The sequence below is a fragment of the Oryctolagus cuniculus genome, chromosome 15 (genome assembly GCF_964237555.1).
Source record: "Oryctolagus cuniculus chromosome 15, mOryCun1.1, whole genome shotgun sequence".
Classification (NCBI taxonomy): domain Eukaryota; kingdom Metazoa; phylum Chordata; class Mammalia; order Lagomorpha; family Leporidae; genus Oryctolagus; species Oryctolagus cuniculus.
The window spans coordinates 43,261,468-43,276,505 of NC_091446.1; the positions used below are offsets into that span (position 1 = coordinate 43,261,468).

General features: G+C 47.9%; 1 protein-coding gene across 8 annotated transcripts in view; it reads left to right on the forward strand.

The window, feature by feature from the left end:
* Nucleotides 1–12,559: 12,559 nt before the first annotated feature.
* Nucleotides 12,560–15,038, forward strand: part of SGMS1 (sphingomyelin synthase 1) — a 337,794-nt gene continuing 335,315 nt past the window's right edge. For 6 of the 8 annotated variants that reach the window (XM_070057669.1, XM_051823914.2, XM_070057671.1 and 3 more), the window contains exon 1: nucleotides 14,481–14,618. The gene's annotated coding sequence lies outside the window, so the exon portion shown is untranslated. Of the gene's footprint in view, nucleotides 12,630–13,097; nucleotides 13,117–14,480; nucleotides 14,619–15,038 lie in introns of those variants that run through there. The other 2 variants (XM_051823915.2, XM_051823912.2) reach the window with 2 other exon arrangements.

Genomic DNA, 15,038 nt, shown 5'->3' on the forward strand with positions numbered 1-15,038 from the left:
CCTGGAGTCTCTCTTGAGCTGTTCATCAAGCCATAGTGGCTCCTTAATGTTAATGGGTGAGTGAGATACTTCCTAGTGGATAGGAAGCCAGCAAATCCCAAGGTATTCTTACACCTTACACTGTTCTGTCCTATCATCCCCTGCTCTCAGCATCTACATCAACATTTTTTTAGAGGAAGATTTATACCCCCACCTCTGCACCCCCACCCCATGGACAGAAGGAAAGAGGGGGAAGGGAGGAGGAAAGAGAGAGAGAGAGAGTGAGTTCTTTCATTCACTGGCCCACTCTCCACATGCCTGCAACAGTCAAGAGGCTGAAGGCAGAAGCAGGAGCTGGGAATGCAATCCGGGTCTCCCAGGTGGGTAGCAGGAATCTAATTACTTGAACCACCACTGTTGCCTCTCAGGGTGCACATTAGCAGGAAGCTGGAATCGGGAGAAGGATCTGGGAGCTGAATCCAGGTACTCTAATGGGGAATGTGGGCATTCTAACTGGTGGCTGAACCACTTGTAGTGTGAGACCTGTAGGGATGTTGCTTTGGCCCTCCAAAGGTTCACTGAAAGGAATTCACAATAGATTAAATAGGGAAAAGGCATACAAGTTTCTTAACATGCAAAAGAGGAAAAAAATCACAGCATACAGGTAAAAATGATGCCTGCCCAACATGATTCGGAAACTTATACTTTATGGGGGAAGAAGAGAGTGAAGTAAATCAGGGGAGCAGTGTAAATTATTTTTCAGGGAACTCGATGGCCTGGGACAAAGCCCCTAGGGTTGCAGAACAGACAGCGGTTTTAAAAACAATTTTTAAAAATATTTTATTTAATGGCCGGCGCTGCAGCTCACTAGGCTAATCCTCCGCCTTGCGGTGCCAGCACACCGGGTTCTAGTCCCGGTCCGGGCACCGCATTCTGTCCCGGTTGCCCCTCTTCCAGGCCAGCTCTCTGCTGCGGCCAGGGAGTGAAGTGGAGGATGGCCCAAGTGCTTGGGCCCTGCACCCCATGGGAGACCAGGATAAGTACCTGGCTCCTGCCTTCGGATCAGCGTGGTGCGCCGGTCACAGCGTGCCGGCCACAGCGGCCATTGGAGGGTGAACCAACGGCAAAGGAAGACCTTTCCCTCTGTCTCTCTCTCTCTCACTGTCCACTCTGCCTGTCAAAAAAAAATATTTTATTTAATTGAAATAAATAGTTACAGATATCATTCATCCAATGGACTTGGGTCATCTTCCACTGCTTTTCCAGGCCATACATAGTAGAGAGCTGGATTGGAAGTGGAACAGCCGGGACTCGAACTGGTGCCCATATGGGATGCCTGTTATAGTGATAGTCCCATATCACTTCCCAAGTGGCCATGGCAATCTTGGCCAGACCAGGCAGAATCTAGGAGCCAGGAGCTTTATCTGGATCTCTTACATGGGTGACAGGGGCCCAAGCATCGGGGCTACCGGCTACTGCCTTCCCAGGTGCATTAACAAGGGAGTTAGATCTGAAGGTATTTCAGACAGTGGCTTAACCTGCTGTACCACAATGCTATCCCCTAACAATGGGTTTTATATGACTGTTTATTACACCAAGATGGTATGTGACAGTCTAAGTGTATTGGCAGACTCAGTCTTTCTTCCTTAGATAAGAGTTCAATTAGCGAAAGCTCAGAGAAGGGATGAGGGGTATTTGTTTCTTCCACGGTGGGGGGTCTGGATTTCAGGCCAATAGGGAACTTTCAGAGGGTCCCCTCCCTCCACCCCCATGTGTGTGGGTAGGGAGGAGAAGCAAGACAAAGTTAGATGGATGTTGATTCTAATCTTGCTTTTATGGCCTTCTAATTTCCTTTAGAACAAATTGTTCAGTATGCCAAAAAAAAAAAAAAAAAAAAAAGCTCTATTTTGGGAGTATCATTCTCTGAGTACCAACAATACACAATAATTGATGTTTTCTAAAACTACTTTGAGATATTGCAAATTCTGGAATTTTATGATTCTCAGGCCACAGATCCACAAAATACCAGTGTGTAGAAAATAGAACTTTAAATAATTTCTTTTTAAAAATTTTTATTAACATAGAACAGATTTCTTCTATTTCATAAATATAATTCTAAGATAACCATAATATCCTCCCCCATTTCTCACTCACTCATTCCTTTCTTTACTTTTTGCAAAAACATAATTTCAATCTATTCTATAGTTACAAGTTTAATGCACCACTAACCATAATGTTAAACAAGCAAAAAGTAGAAAGACCGCAATTCCACAGGCATATAGAAAAGGACTATGAATTAAATTGTGAGATGTAAGTTTCATTTTGATATATTTCTTTGTATTCTATATTAATTACCACATATCAGAGAAAAAATAGATATTTGTCTTTTGGAGACTGATGCATTTCACTAAGCATAATGGTCTCCAGTTGCATCCATCTTATTGCAAAATACAAGATTTCATTCTTTTTTATGGCTGAGTATTATTCCATCATATATATATACATATACATATATACACACACACACCATATTTTCTTTATCTAGTCATCAGTTGATGGGCATCTGGGTTGATTCCATATCTTAGCTATTGTGACTTGAGCTGCAGTAAACATGGGAATACAAATAACTCTTTCATATGGTGATTTCATTTCCTTTAGGTAAATTCCCAGGATTCTTTTTTTTTTTTTAAAGATTTTATTAATTTTGTTTGAGAGATAGAGTTACGGACAGTGAGAGGGAGAGACAGAGAGAAAGGTCTTTCTTCCTTTGGTTCACTCCCCAAATGGCCGTGACGGCTGGCACTGCGCTGATCCAAAGCCAGGAACCAGGTGCTTCTTTCTGGTCTCCCCCATGGGTGCAGGGGCCCAAGGACTTGGGCCATCCTCTACTGCTCTCCCAGACCATAGCAGAGAGCTGAATTAGAAGAGGAGCAACCAGGACTAGAACCGGCTTGGAAGAGGAGTAACCGGGACTAGAACCAGCACCCATATGGGATGCTGGCACTGTAGACAGAGGATTAACCTACTGCGCCATGGTGCCGCCCCCCCCCCCCCCCCCCCATGATCTTAAGTTGTTAATTTCCAGCTTCATTCCATTGTGGTCAGAAAAGATACATGCTTGGGGCTGGCACTGTGGCGCAGCGGGTTAACGCCCTGGCCTGAGGTGCTGGCATCCCATATGGGCGCCGGTTCTAGTGCTGGCTGTTCTTCTTCTGATCCAGCTCTTTGCTATGGCCTGGGATAGCAGTGGAGGATGGCCCAAGTCCTTGGTCCCCTGAACCCACTTGGGAGACCCAGAGAAAGCTCCTGGCTCCTGGCTTCGGATCAGCGCAGCTCCGAACATTGCAGCCATCTGGGGAGTGAACCAGCGGATAGAAGACCTCTCTCTCTCTGTCTCTACCTCTCTCTGTAACTCTGTCTTTCAAATAAATACAAAATAAATCTTTAAAAAAAATACATGCTGCTTAAAAGAAAAGATACATGCTGCGGCTTGCTTTCTGTCCTAGCATATATTCTATTCTAGAGAAAGTTTCATGTACTGATAAAAAGAATGTGTATTCTTCAACTGTGGGATGAAATGATCTGTAGATATGTTAGGTCCAGTGTGGTCCATAGTGTCAATTAGGTCTGTTGTTTCTTTGTTGATTTTTGTGTCTAGTTGATCTGTCCATTGAAGATAGTGTGATATTGAAGTCACCCATTACTACTGTATTGGACTCTATGACTCCCTGTAGATCCATTAACATTTGTGTTAAATAGTCAGGAGTGCTTGCATTGGGTGCATATATATTTATAATAGTTAGATCTTCCTGTTGAATTGAGCCTTTAATCATTAGATAATGCCCTTGTTTGTCTCTTAACAGGTTTTTTTTTTTTTTGTGATAAGGTCTATCACAAGGTCTATCACACCTCCTCATTTTTGCTTTGTTAGAATGGAGTATGTTTTTGCATCCATTTACTTTCAGTCTGTGCGTATACTTATTGTAGGCAGCAAGAAGATGGCATCCCCTCAGGCTGCTGGTTACAGGAGTCCTCAGCGATTTTCAGCTCACTGCTATGTGATTGTAATGCTCCCACTGTTCCATGGTGTCTGTCTTCTTTTTGTAGAATTTCCACTGTAGATTTCTTTCCAGCTTTACTCTGGAAATGCAGTTCCTCACCTCCTGTTATCTTCCTGTGGTCAGAATCAGCACATTTTTGCTTACTCAGCTATCTTGGAAGACTCTAAATAATTTCCTTTACCTTTCATTTCTATACCACCATCCCTACCTAGTCCCCCTATCCTGTAGTAAAATTATACTTTTAAAAACACTGGCCTCATTTTGCTGAATGTATAAAATAAACTTTTGGTGAAGAAAGCTTTTTGCAATAACTCCTGAAATTGTCAAGGTTTCCAGAGGTAAATCACTGTAGGAGTGGGGCTTCCCTTTGCACACCTTTAATTCTGGTAGCTCTGCTATTTGGGTTCATGGTTCTGGCTTGGGAACATTTATTAGGCTGGTTATGGTTGCAACTTTTTCTCTGAATAGTCCTTTTCATTCTGGTCTTCATTTTCCCCTAACAACCATGCTGGAAAATTGGTATAGCACCTTTTCATTCTTGCCCCCTTGCATCTAAACAGAATCTCTTTGAGTCTGGGATGAAGAGAAGCTCTGCCCAGTCTCCTCCCTGGTTCTGGCTAAGATACCTTGTCTCAGTCTACTGGGGCTCAAGGACATTTTGCTCACAGGAACAGCTGTAGGATCCTTCCTGAGGTGCATGAGGGGCCTAAAATGAATGGTTTGCTCGATGAGCGTTTTACTTAAAGATTTATTTATTTATTTGAAAGGCAGAATTAGAGACACATACACACACACACACACACACACACACCTCCCACCTGCTGATTCACTTCCCAAATGGTCACAATGGCTGGGACTGTGTGAAGCCAGGAGCCAGGAACTCCACCCAGGTCTCCCAAAAGGGTAGCAGAGGCCCAACCACTGGAGCCATCTTCTGCTGCTTTTCCAGGCACATTAGCAGGGAGCTGGATTGGAAGTGGAGCCGCTGGGACTTGAACTGACACCCATATCAGATGCTGGCATCACAGGCAGCAGCTTAACCTTCTGTGCCACAATGCCAGCCCCATATGTGCATGTTTAAGAAATAAATCCTTTTTCCTCTGGTAAAACCCCAGGAATAATCAAACAGTGTGTCACCACTACCTGTCTTTAAATCTACAAATCTCAGTGCTATTGAGGTAGCTTGGCCAAAAAATGAAGTTGATCACCAAGGCATGCACTGAAAACAGGCATGCACTGATTGGTGGTAGCAGGAGCAGAGGCACTTGAAAGAATGAAAAGAGAAAACACTCTAAATAGTTATTATAGAAAGGCACATTGAAATTTGTGGATTTACCATGTTGTCTGTCAAAATTCTCTTCTCACTTCCATGGTGCTAACTACTCTAAGGTCCAGATGTGATTACTGATTATTAATCTCCCTGTCTTCTTTACTCGCAAAATCTTTCATTCCCAAATTCTCTGCAGAGCTAACATTGTCCTCAGTGTAGACATGAGAAAATAAAGCCTGAGAATCTCATGAATATTTGGACAGGGTATGATGAACAGGAAATTATTTTTCTATTACATCTTAGTATTGATGGGCCATACTAGATCCTTAATGAATGAACTTAGGGATTTGAGGAGTATATCTGGATTGGTTGGCTTTCGACATTCTCCAAATGAAAACATGTAATGCCTGTCCAATCTGCCTTTGTATAACATTGGCTGGGCCAGGAGCAGAAAGCACTCCTGTGTCAGGAGTTTGACTTCCTAATGGCATTTGAGAATTCTTTGGAGCAGTGGTTCTCACTGAGGGACTTTTAAAGATCTTCAAGCCTGGGCTGCATCCCATACCAGTTAAACCAGAAGCTCCAGTGGTGGGAAGCAGGCATCAGTACTTTCAAACTTCTTAAGTGCTTCCTCTGTGTAGTTATTGTCAAAACTAGGCCTCTAAAGTGATGGTTCTCAAACTTGAACACACACCAGTATCACCTGAAAAGGTTGTCAAAACGGGTTGCTAAAACCCACTTACAGAATCTCTGACTCAGTGGGTCTGGATTGAGGCACAAGGTTTACATTGTGACTAAGTTCCTAGGTGATGTTGTGTTCTTGGTCTGAAGACCAAATCTAGAGAATTGGGAAGGTAAGGTGAATGACGATAAAGTTGGCCTGAACTTCAGTTTCTTTTCTTCCTATGAGGTTACAGAGGTTTATGTGTTTCCTTCATGTCTTCCCACAATGCAACTCAACCCTTGAATGGATTCTGGGTGCTTATTACAATTTTTGTTAGAAAAATAAACATTTTAAAACGGAAATTTACTTGGGGCTGGTGCTGTGGCATAGCTGGTAAAGCCGCCACCTGAAATGCCAGCATCCCATATGGGTGCTGGTTTGGGACCCGGCTGCTGAACTTCCAATCCAGCGCTCTGCTATGGCCTGGGAAAGCAGTAAAAGATGACCCAAGTCCTTGGGCCTCTGCACCCCTGTGGGAGACCCGGTGGAATCTCCAGGCTTTGGATCGGCACAGCACTGCCTTTTGTGGCCATCTGGGGAGTGAATCAGTGTATAGAAGATCTCTCTCTCTCCCTCTCCTTCTCTCTCTGTGTAACTCTGACTTTGAAATAAATAAATCTTAAGAAATTTACCATCCTCTAATTTACTCAATCCACTCATTCTTATCAGTATTTTTTAAAAGCCTAGGCAACAACTCTTTTTTATTGTTTTTAATTAAGTTGTAAAGCTCATAGATGAGCATGAAATTTAGGTCTATCAGGGTAGAGTTTGCAGATTCAGCAAATAAAAATACACAGCAACCAGTTAAATTTGATTCTCAAATCAATGTATGTTTTTCGTGTGTACTTTAAGTAGGTGATATTTGACAACCTTGGCTGGGGTAAGTATTGGAATGGGAATAAAACAGGTGTCTGCTGTGGAGATCTGTAAAATACCCTGTCCATTTGTTTCATGGATACACAGAGGTACTTGATCTCGAGCCTTGTGCATTGAGAGCTCAACAAACACTGTGTAGATACATGTGATAAAAAATACAGCATATTAAACTACCAAGTGACTTCAAAGGATTCTTGATTAACTTAAGGTCCCAGGATTGTTTTTTATTGTTTGTTATTGTCTGAGAAGGTGTCACCAGCAACCAGCTGGTTGAGGCAAGGCTGCTGCTAAATATCCTACAATGCATAGGACATCCCCTTATAACCAAGAGTTATGTGGTTCCAAGGTCCACAGAGATGAGATTGAGAAACCTTGGTCCAGACAGTAGCTAACAGGATGTAACAAATCCCTCACCAAAATTTTCCAGCCTTGTCCTGGAGTGTGTTGGCATCTCATTCTGCCAGCTGTCAATGAGGAGGAGAGAATGGCTCCGATTTGTTGTAAAGGAAATGGTAGGAAAATTTTTGAAGTGTTCCTCAAAAGCTTGCTAAATAAGAGAGGTGCTGTTGACATTCCATTAGTGCCAGTCCTCAGTTGCTTGCTGTTTTCCCTGTAGCATGGCCTAGATTTGGGGCCTTTGAAGAGTTTATGCAGGAACTATAAAATTTGTGTGATTGTGCTATGTAAATATCTCCTCCTTTAGCGTGGGAGACATAATTTTTGTTTTAACTTTCCAATTAGTGCTGGCCAACCGGGACTAGTTTGCAAATGGGAGTTGTTGAAAATGAGGCCTCCACACAGATTCATTATTTTGAGTACTACTATGTTTGCCATAGTATCTGTATTTGAAGGAAGCTGATTGCTAAATACAACAGTAAACAGAATACTTTGAACGAGACCTCCTGTTTTTATGTTTACCTCTAATTAGCTATAAAACATTTTATAGACATATATTTATATTAAAGACCTAATTATTTCTCATGATGCCCATGAGAAGCAAAGATGGTTAGGTCATATTATTTCCATTTTAAGAGGCAATAATTAAACCTTGCCTGGAGTTACACATTGAGTGAATTCCAAGTCTTGACTGTGGTGCCATGTCTTCCAGCCAGCACAGTGTCCTGCTCACAGTATTGATTCAGACCCTGGTTAGTGTCCACTCATAAATGTCTAATTTTAAAAACTTTGAAAATGTACATGGCAGATTATAAAGAGTGGTTGCTAATTAGAAAAGGGTAACACAGCAAGGACATTTCCATGCTTAGTGGTTTATTTACCCTTTTTAAATAGCACAGAAAAGTATAAAGTAAAAAACAATTTAAGTTAAATAAACATTTTTAAAATTTTCTTTAAAGATTTATTTGAAAGGCAGAATTAGAGAGAGAGGGAGAGAGAGAATCTTCCATCTGCTGATTAACTCCCAAACTGGCCACAACAGCCAAGGCTGGGCCAGGCTGAAGGCAAGAGGCAGAAGTTTCATCTATGTCTCCCAATTGGGTGCAGGAGCCCAAGCACTTAGGCCATCTTACACTGATTTCCCAGGCACAACAGTAGGAAGATAGATAAGAAGTGGAGCAGTTGGGAATTGAATTGGCACTCATATGGGATGCCAGCAATGAAGGTGGTGGCTTAACCTGTTATGCTACATCACTGGCCTGTAAATAACAATTTGCTATGAAGTATTTGGTGCCAAGTTCTGAACTAGATACACTGAAAGGATGAAGACAAATATATGAGGGAATATCAAAAAGTTCATGGAAAACATATTATGAAATGTAGGCATGAATTTCAAAAATTTTTGGTACCAAAAATAAACATCTTTTAAAAATATTTACTTATTTATTTGAGAGGCAGAGAGAAAAAAAGGTGGTCAGAGAGCTCCCATCTGCTGGTTCACTCTTCAAATGCCCACAATGGCTCTGGCCAAAGCCAGGAGGCAAGAACTGCATCCAGGTGTCCCACACGAGTAGCAGGAACTCAATTACTTGAGCCATCACTGCTGCTTCCAGGGTCAGCATTAGCAGGAAGCTGGAGTAAAGAACTGGAGGTAGAAGTTGAACTCAGGCACTCTGCTGTTGGACAAGGACATCCCAACCAGCATCTTAACCAGTAGGCCAAACCCCTGCCACATGAACATCTTTTAAAAAGTTTATTCTTTTCTTGAGAAACAGTTTCTATTTGGTGGTTCACTCCTCAGATATCCCCAACTGCTGGGGCTGGGCCATGGTGAAGCTGGGAGCCAGGAATTCAATACAGGTCTTGCAATGTGGGTGGCAGGGACCCAAGTACTTGAGCGATCACTTGCTGCCTCTCAGGGTGCTTATTAGCAAGAAGCTGAAATCTGGAGCAGAGCTAAGACTCAGATACAGGCCCTCAGATGTAGGAAGAAGTATACCAAGTGACATCTGAACTGCTAGGCCAAACTCTCATCCCAAACTTACCTTTAAATTCATTGTTTTCACCAACTTCTGGAAGCCCTCTCATATATCCTTATTATGGCCATTTAATACATAGTTGGAAAGTTAAAACTTATCTGCAAGAACTATAGGGAACTATAAAAGCATGAACAAATGCCAAAATGTGTAGTCTTTTGTGTCCTGGAAAGGAGACATTTTTTATGAAAAAGGTACAATTGGTGATGGGCCTTGAAATATTGGAAAGATTGGTTCAAGTGGACAGTGGGCATTGGGGAAACAGGATTGAAGTAGACAGATGGGCTAATGAGTATGAGTAGGGTCCTTTCTGCTACTTTCTGGAAGAGACAGACTTAGGAGTTCTCAAGCCATCTTTTCCTACTATGTGAACTGAGGGCAGGGAAAGCTAGACTGCAGGCAGACAGGATAAACAGATGTTTGGAAGAGACGCGGACTTTCTGGTCTCCTGTCCATACTCCAATTCCTGCTTCTTTTCTCTTCCTAGGCTTCAGCTGCATCCCTAGTGGACTTCAGTGTCTTCAAATAAGTTCCTGTTTTTTGTTGACCAATAGGAGAAGGCAGTTAGTGAAGCCAGAAATCCTGGTGAGGGACACAGGAATGAACACAGAAAAACTGACTAGTATCAGATGTAAGCCTCAGGGCAAATACTTGGAAACAAGTCGTGTCCAGCTGGCTTTCCTGTTCAGCCTTGGTTTGGAAGTCAGGTTGTGGGTTGGCCAGCTGAGTTTAAAGGGTAAGGGGGTGGGGAGGTGAGATCTCATAAGGTCTTGCTTCTGCTACTCGGGCTATGTGCCTCTGGATTCTTCTGAGACACATTATACAGAGAAGCCTCCTGGCTCCCTGAGCACTGTTTGAACTTGGACTACGGTTTGGTGAATGATGGTTGCGGCTGAAAGAGCAACTGGATGAAACAGCTACATTTAAAACCAGGTAGATTGCCTTCTAAAGGCAGAGGAGTCATTCATTTGTAACCAGACCACCTACCTCAGTATAGCTATTTTAGCCCAGTATTTGCTGTTAGCATTATTTTTAACATGATATTTTAATGACAGATTGCAACTTGGAGGTGATTCATTTTTATTTTTCTTCTTCGTTGTCTTGACAGCAGTTCATATTATGTACCTGAGAATTCTAGTATTTCATAATCAAACAAAAATGATGGTTATTACAATTTTGGTAAGAGATGCACTGGTAAAATTCTTTAGGGTTTGGTGAACTGCAGAATTATCTTTGTTAAAGTTTATTGTTTGGTTGGTTACAATAATAGTGATTAAGAACCCTAAGTAATTAATTTCAAGGACAGCCAACTCTGAAGTGTCTCCTTTAATAGCTTCCTCAGAATTTACTTTTTACTGCTTTTGTGATTTCTCTTCGGATTCTTCCCATTCCACTGTTTACTTATGGCTTTTTTTTCTGAATTATTTTATGAAATTGGCATTAATGGAAATACTCCTATGTTCTGTTCTTTCCCATGTATTCATTCTAAAATCACTCATAGAAAAGCTTTTTACTTTTCAAGCATTTCAGACATACAGAAGACTAGAAAGTGAGCACCCTGGCCACACTACTTATATCCAACTTCTTGATATTTTGCAAAACTGATTTCATCTTTACATTTTGGTGGTGGTATGGATACATTGGAATTAAGATTCCAGGGGCCAGTGCTCTGGTGCAGTGGGTTAAGCCTCTGCCTACAGTGCTGGCATTCCATTTGGGTCCTGGCTGCTTCACTTCTGATCTAGCTCCCTGTTAATAAGCCTGGGAAAGCAGCAGAGGATGGCCCAATTCCTTGGGCCCCTGCACCCAAGTGGGAGACCCAGAGTAAGCTCCTGGTTCCTGGCTTCCCCCTGGCCCAGCCTAGTTTGTTGTGGATATTTGGGAAGTAAACCAGCCAGATGGAAGACCTCTCTCTCTGTTTCTCCTTCTTCTCTCTAACTCTGCCTTTCTTTCTTTCTTCTTCTTCTCCTTCTTTTTTTTTTTTTTTTTTTTTTTTTTTTTTTTTTTTTTGACAGAGTTAGACAGTGAGAGAGAGACACAGAGAGAAAGGTCTTCCGTTGGTTCACTCCCCTAATGGCCGCTACCGGCGGCACCTGCGCTGATCCGATCCGAAGCCCAGAGTCAGGTGCTTCCTCCTGGTCTCCCAGGCGGGTGCAGGGCCCAAGCACTTGGGCCATCCTCCACTGCCCTCCCGGGCCACAGCAGAGAGCTGGACTGGAAGAGGAGCAACCAGGACAGAATCTGGCGCCCCAACCGGGACAAGAACCCGGTGTGCTGGCGCCGCAGGCGGAGGATTAGCCTAGTGAGCCGCGGCGCCAGCCTAACTCTGCCTTTCAAGTAAATAAATCTTAAAAAAAAAAAAATTTCCTTAAATCTACACCAGATGTCCACTTAAGCCTGATTTTTCAGAAAGTCCATGGCTTACAGAACATTCTGCCTAAGTAACACTGGAGAGAAACCAGTCAGCAGTTTTCTGGGACTCCCCTAGTTAGAGAACTTTACCTCTCAAGAAATCAAGCCTGCCTTTGACCCCTGCGGGGCACAGTAGACTCACTAGGTTTACTGCAGTTCAGAGCCTTGCCCTCAGCGGACACTCCCAACATGTGGCTGAACTGAATTTCCGCTGTTATTTTAAAGCCCTAGCGTGTGGCAAATGCAATCCATAGCAATCTCACTGAGAAAAGTTACATAGTGTAGGGGTGAGGAAGCTGGAGTGGAGGGTACGATTAAAAACACCCCCCCAAAAAAAAACCCACAAAAAACAAAAATACACCCGCACCAGGACAGTTTGAGTTCCTCCCTTTTCGCTGTGCTTTGGGGGCAAACTACATAAAATTTCAATACAGTCCTTTAGAAAACGGGCCCTGTAAGGCTGAAAGAAGTAAAGCGTCCATCAGAACCACCTGGAAGGTTTGTTCCTCAGATGGCAGGCCCCACCCGTAGTTTCTGATTCCATCCGTGATGATGATGCGGCGGCCGGTCCCGAGGTAATGGGGACCCGAGTGACTCCTGGCAGGAGCGCAATCCATGTCCACTGTGAACATCTCGGCCCAGCAGCCCCCAGGGCCGTGCAGTCCCGCGTCACAGGGCAGAGCCTGCCTCGGGTCAGGCGTCGCTGCCCACACTTCACACCTCCGCTGGGGGGACTCGGTTAGACCGGGGACACCCGCCGGAGCAGCGGTAGGTTGCCGTCTTACGGAAGGGCACCCTAGGGACAAGCAAGGGCCAGCCGCCCGCCGCCGGAGTTGTGCTCGCTCTCTTTAGCGGACGTTCTGCTTCCAACCCTGGTGAGTCTGTCCCAGTCCGCTGCGGCGATTCCGGCACCTCAGGGCGAGGCGGGGGCAGGAGCCTGCGGGGATGGCGCGGCAGGGTGAAGTACGCCGCGTTCCCGTTCGGTCCGCTCCGGGCTCCGTCCCGATCGCCCGCGGCACCACAGCCGCGCGGAAGATGGCTGCCCCGAGCGCGGCGGACAGTCACGTGTCACGGCGACACCGCCGCACGCCCCCTCCCCCGCTAGCGGAGCCCGACCCCGAGTCAGGCTCAGCCTCCGGCGGCCTCTCGGTAGCGGAAGTGTTGCGCGGGCCGGCCAGGGAGGGCGCCGCGGCCAAGGGCCAGTCTGCCCGCCGCAGGCCCCCACCCCGGGTGCGGGGATTCCGCTCAAGGAACCGAGGGAGACCTTCCTTCGGGCGACCCCGCACCAGGTCTGGCTACTGGGCATGCGCACTGCTCTCGCGTGGGTCGCCGCTCTCCGGGTTTTCTCTGCAGCTCTAAGGGGTAGGAGGTGGAGCCCAGATCGGGTTGGGAGGCCCCGGGCCCGCCCCACGCCTCATCAGCTGGAGTCGGATTTTCTTGGGCCTGAGGCGCTGAAGCGCTGTTATTTTGGGGGCGGGGAGAAGAGGCGAGTCTATGGAGGGTTGAAGACGGCCCGAAGGGCTTGACTAAGGTCCGCCCTTGCTTAATGAGTGATCAATCGGGACCTAACCGCGGGCCGCACAGCCCTCGGGACGGTGGGCTCTAGAATCCAGGAGTACTTGGCAAAGTCATGCCCCGAGGGTTGAGTCTGCGAATCCTGCTCTGTGGCCCGCCCCGGCTGCCGCGCTCGCCGGCTGCCGCTGTCGGCAAAACCCGGCTCCGGTCGGGCCTCACTGAGCGGCCCCCTAGGAACGTGCACTTCGCTCACTGTTGAGGAAAGCGTCAGTCTCCCCAGTTTTCCGCTCCTTAAAAGTACAGTGAAAGGGGTTCAAAGGCCGGTCACTCCACGGCGTGTAGCCCCGTCCGCGTCCCGCTCGGTCCCAGGAAGAGCCCCCAGTGGTCCCCCGCGGACCCCGCCCGGCCAGCCCGGCCCGCCCCCCTCCCCGGCCGCCGCGAACACCCGGAGGAGCGGACTCTCGTCGCGCGGGAAGCCGGGCCGGCTCGGCCGCGGACTGGGCATGCTCCGCAGCCCGGGAGGCTCGCGGTGGCAAGTCGGCAGCGTTCGCACCAGCGAGCCGGGCAGCGGCGGCAGGCAGGAGGCGAACAGGAAGGGCCGGCCCTGGCAGACGGCTCTCGCCCTGCGCCCCACGAGCCGGCCAGAGAACGCGACTGGGGTGCGAAGCCCCGACGCTGCTCTGCCCCGGATTTCATTCCGCGGCTGGGGGCTCGGAGAGCGGAATTCCGGCGGCTGCCGCGACTCCCCATGCAAGTGAGTCGTGGGGCTGGGGGCGAAGGCTGGCCTCGGGGTCGCGGAAGATGCCCATCGGACATCGGTCTAGCGGGCTTGGCCTGTGGCGAGGGAGCTGTGGGCTGGCGGGCAGCCCTGGGGGCGAGGGGGCGTGAGCGCAGCTCGCGCCGTGCCGCGCGCATACCTGGCGGGCGCTCCCCCGGCTCTGCCGCTGGCGGGGGTGGGCGCGGGGGGCGGGCCAGCGGCCGAGACAGGGGCTGTGAGGGGGCGGGCCGCCGGCGGGACTCCCTGGCCGAGTCGCGACGGGGAGGAAGGCGGGGGCGTCCGTGGGCACCTTTCAGAGGTGCTGCGTGCGGGCTGGAAGGCTGCCTGGAGTCAGATTGGGGCGAGCGGACCCCTGGGGCAGCCTGAGAAGCCAGCAGAGGGGCGGCTTCGGGCCGGGGGCCGCAAGGGTCTGGAGACCCGGAGGGGCTGAGTCCACATCGCGGCCCCACCCCCACGGCCCAGGCGGCAGCTTGACAGTTGGTACCGCGGGGTGCAGATCGCGGCTGGCCAGGCGCGCACGGTCTCGGCTCCCCCTGTCGCGGCCCCTCGGTGCCCCGCGACGACAGGACAGGTGGGACCCACTTCTCGGAGGAGCGAGCTTCTCCCCAGGCCTCGTACCAGCTTCCCGGCCCTTGCGCGCGGCTCTGAGACCCCGCGGTGTGTCCCCCGCCGACTGGGGGGGGGGCGGCGTTTGGGTAAGGCCTGGAGGGCCCAGGGCGCAGCTCGGACCTGGCGAACGTCTCCCGCACGCCGCTGGCCTCGCGAGTTGAGGGGGTCTGCGCGATCCCGAGGCGTCTTGTCAAGGGCAAAGCAGCGACAGCAGCGGCAGCCTCTCCCACCGCTGAAGCCAAGCCCGGGCATGCGGCTTCCTCTTGTGGTCGGGTGGGGTGCCCCGGTCCCGGTAACGGATTCAGCTGGCGCGTTCTGGTTAACGCTTGTTTCCCTCTCGGGTGTTGTGAGTAAAAATCGGAATGAGAGTTGCCGTGGCTGG